General features: G+C 57.8%; 1 long non-coding RNA gene across 3 annotated transcripts in view; it reads right to left on the bottom strand.

Annotated features, from left to right (window-relative positions):
* Positions 1 to 719: 719 nt before the first annotated feature.
* The window catches only part of LOC309795685, a 56352-nt gene continuing 52945 nt past the window's right edge, over positions 720 to 4126 (bottom strand). For 2 of the 3 annotated variants that reach the window (XR_014292334.1, XR_014292335.1), the window contains exons 3-4: positions 2824 to 2869; positions 773 to 2717 (exon numbers count right to left, since the gene is read on the bottom strand). This is a non-coding gene — a long non-coding RNA (uncharacterized lncRNA). Of the gene's footprint in view, positions 735 to 772; positions 2718 to 2823; positions 2870 to 4126 lie in introns of those variants that run through there. The other variant, XR_014292333.1, reaches the window with a different exon arrangement.

Below are 4126 nucleotides of genomic sequence, written 5' to 3'. Positions count from 1 at the left end.
AGAGAGAAGAGAGGGGAGGAGGAAAAAGGAGGGGGAGGGATGGGGAGCGAAGCGGGGAGGGGAGAGGCCACACAAGAGGAAGAAGAGGGAGGGACGACTGGCACTGAGTAATGGGCCCGGCACACAGTAGGTGCTCAATAAAAGTCCACTGTGTTCCCCGCTCTGGGCTTTGCTCATCACCCCTGCCTTCATCTTCCAGGTGGACACTGAGGTCCACAACAGTCGATCCCCTTCCCCCAGGTCACACACCCCACCCATGGCTGGGCCGGGACAGGACCCCCCAGCGCCCCCGCCCTGCCCACTGTGAACTCCAGAGCCAGCCTCTGCCTCTGTTCCAGCTCTGTAGCAGCTGCCCTCCAAGGCCAGGGACTCAGGACCACACCTCCTTCTCTGAGGGGTCGGAGGGCACAGCTGGGGGCCCAGCAGCTCCGGCCTCACCTCCACCCCACACTGCTCCTCAGTGACTGCCCCCTGCCCCCCTCCCGGCAAAGTGCCTCAGGGGACGAGTGCGACCCCTTCTCCCCTCCCCCACTGGCTGCCACCACAGGCGACTTGGGTGATGCCTGGAGCCCACGGCCTTCCCCGAGCCCCCGGGCCACTTACCCCAGGACCTTCATAGAAGGCACTTCGACGGGCCTCCCCGGGATTATCCAGGAGCTCATCACTGTCAAGCTGCACCAAGACCCGCCCCCACCCAAGGTCAAAGGTCAGCTGGGCAGTGGGCCGGCCCACCTCTAGAACAAAAACCAATTGAGGGTTACATGGGACAAAAAGACAAAGACGAGGTGGGGGTGTTGCGGGGGGAGATTCGAGGGGTACAGGAAACTCCGCCTCCAGAAAAGTCGCCCCAAAGAAAGGGGCTTGGCTGCAAGATTAAAATGCGAGGCAACCCCAGCACTGAGTCCGAGCCTCTCCTGACATGCCTGCCTTGAACTCTAGAATCCTGCCTCCGTGGCTTTGCTCAAGCGTCTTTGGTAACACATCTGGCAGGGCCTGTCACATTTGTCACCTCCTCCCGACAACTGTCCGTCCCTTCCTACTAAGTCACTCCTTCCACTGCCCAGCCCAAGCACCCGGCACGCCCTGCCACCCGGGCGCCTAACGTGCGTGCTGTTCCCGTTGTCTGGGAGCACAGGGACCTGTCTCGTTCCTGCAGACATAGGCAATGTCTACAACAGGCCCTAAGCGCCCAATGAATGGCTGTCCACAGCCAAGCCTCCCCAGTTTCTCTGTCCAGCTGATCTTTTTCCAGAACCCCAGACTGCTATATCCAATAGCCGCCCTTGGACTTCTGGCATCCACCTCGAACTCCCAGTCTCAGAGAACGGTACCACCACCCACTCAGCTGCTCAGGTCAAGTCCAGGAGGCATTCTGGTTGCTCTTTCTTCCTCACCGTCTAAGCCACCAGCAAGTCTAGTGATCCTGCCTCCCAGACAGATCCCAGAGCCAGCGTCTGGTACCTCCTCCCGTGCCTGCCCTGGGGCCCAGGCCACCAACTCCTGCTCCGCACTCGCCTCCGCTCCACAGATTATTTGATACATCCCCTCTCAAGGAGCTGAGCTCCGTCCCCTCCCTGTGAGTGTGGGCGGGCTTAGTGACTCGCTTCTAGCAAATGCAGTATGACGGAAGTGACAGTGTGCGACTTTGGAGACTAGGTCATAAAAGGCACTGAGCTTCCTCCTGGCTCTCTCCCTTGGGTCACTTGCTCTGGGGGAACCAGCTGCCATGCTGTGAGGACACTCAAGCAATCCTAGGGGGAGGCCCACATGGTGAGGAGCTGAGGCCTCCAGCCAACTGCCACGGCAGTGAGTCACTGTGGAGGCACATCCTCCAGCCCCAGACAAGCCCTCAGATGACAGTGGCTCCAGGCAACATCCTGACTGCTACTCAGGGGAGACACTGAGCTAGACACCCAGCTAAGCACTCCCCAGTTCCTGACCCTCAGAAACTGAGAGCTCTAACAAATGTTGTTTTAAGTCACTAAGTGATGGGATAACTTGTTATGCAGCTGTGGGTGACTGATACAGCTCCTCATGGCTCAACAGACATCCACTCTCCCCCACTTTGTTCCATTCCCTGGAGGGCAAACGGAATGTGGCATTCTCCTGCTTAATAACCCGTCAGAACTGCCTGTCACGTTCAGAATAAAGTCTGAACTCCTCGATCAAGTCCTCCAAGCCCTTCATGACCTGGTGATTTTTGTCCACTCCAGTCTTACCACCTTCTAGTTTCCCCTTCATTCCGGCCCCACTGGCCTTCTTTCTCAAACTTTCCAACCTTCCTACCTGTCCTTCCCCTGCCCAGAGCGCCATGGGCACCTCCCTTTGATCCTTCAGCTTCACACCAGCTAGAGAAGAAGCCCCTGCTTCCGCCTCCCATTCATTTTCTTTTAAACCTCTTTTGTTGTGCAAGTGACATTATTATTTCTTATGCTGCTCTGCATGGTGCTTTCCACCATCACCTTTATTAGCTCTCGGTTGCTTTGTTTACCAAGGAAATGTGTATGGAGTGAGGGCAGGGATTTGCCATCTCTTTCACTCTCTGCCATAACCCTGGGGCCTGGCTCATGGAAGGCAAGGGGCAGATGTCTACTGAATCAGCGGGGAGTGTCTCTCAGCTCCCAATTCCACAGGCCCCTGCCCTGGGGATGCTTCTCCCTGCCCCAGCACTCACCTTCTCAGATCCATGTAAGAAGTCACTGAGGGCCTGAGGGTCACTGAAAGAGAGAAGGGGAGAGACATTTGAGGACATGAGGGACAGGGGAGGGGAGGGAGAGGGTGGGGGAGGGTGGGGTGGGGTGGGGTGGGGAGCCCATTACTCACCAAATCACGTCTAGTAAGCATCTCCCATCCTCATCATCCATCGCCACTGGACGGGGCGGGGCGGGAAGAGGGCAAGGGAGACAAGTTAGATGTCGGCAGCGTGCCAGGACCCTCCCTGCAAGGACCATTCCCTGGGGCCAAGACCCCTGGAGGGGTCAGGCTTTCTGTCCCCTTAAGTCTAGGGGCATGGGTAGGGGTGGGGCAGGTGCCCTCCGTACCAGAGCCTCCTGATCAGAGACAGACAGCTGCCTTTTCCTCCTCCCTCTCTCTCCCCAGCGTCTGATGACGATGGTGATGACATCAACCCAGACTGAGTCCTGATCACATGCAGGCCCCGTGCTAAGTGCTTCACACACATGTATCTCATTTAATCCCCACAGTATCCCTCGAGGTGGGTCCTGCCACCCCCGCTTTGCAGATGAGTAAAAGGAAGAGCTGAGACCATGGTTCTCTGTCTCCCAGCTAGCAGGTGGCAGAGCCAGCCCTGAACCCACAAGTCTGGCCCCAAGCCTGTGCTCCTGTCCTACACGTGACTGGGTGAAGGAGGGAGGGAGGGGAGGCGGCATGAAGGGGCCCAGGCTCTGGGTCTCCCTGGAAGACACATGCAGCGTGGTTCTCAAGGAAGGGAACAGAGAGGGAGAGGGGCCAGGAGGGCAGGCGCTCTGAGTCAGAGGAACCGCCAGAGCCGGGCCGAGCCTGTCAGAATGATGAGGATGAGGACGGCTAACATTTGGCTCCTGCTTACCATGTGCCAGGCACTGTCCCAAGCGTTTCACAAATGTTAGCTTGTTCAGCCCCCATGGGAAAGGGATGCCGTGTGCCCCAGTTTACAAGTGAGAAAACAAGTTCTCTGTTTGCCCATCCACCCCCGCGCCAACCACCACTGCTCCAGACATCCTACCAAGCTTCCACGCACCCATCTTTACAAACTTCCACCCAACCGCCCATCTTTCTTGTCTTCCAAACACACAAACTGACCCGTCCTTCCATCCGCTCCTCCTTTTTACTGTTTTGGGCCGCACTGAGAGGCTTGCGGGATCTCAGTTCTCCGATCAGGGACTGAACCCGGGCCCGGGCAGGGAAAGCACTGAGTCCTAACCACTGGACCGCCAGGGAAGTCCCCATCCGCCTATCCTTCCATCAGCCCACGCATCCTTCCCTCCCAACCACGCAGACAGAACACGATGAGAAATCACACACAATCCCAGTCCAGGGCCATGGAGTTGTTACCCTCTCTTTTTCTTCTTGGTAGGGGGAGGGGGATGGTCCCGAACTCACTGAGGACATGGTGACTGTCGTGCCC

Source organism: Mesoplodon mirus, assembly GCF_964341445.2.
Source record: "Mesoplodon mirus genome assembly, chromosome: 19".
NCBI lineage: Eukaryota > Metazoa > Chordata > Mammalia > Artiodactyla > Ziphiidae > Mesoplodon > Mesoplodon mirus.
Note: the sequence above shows the minus strand (reverse complement) of the source record. Positions and strands in the feature narration are given on the sequence as shown.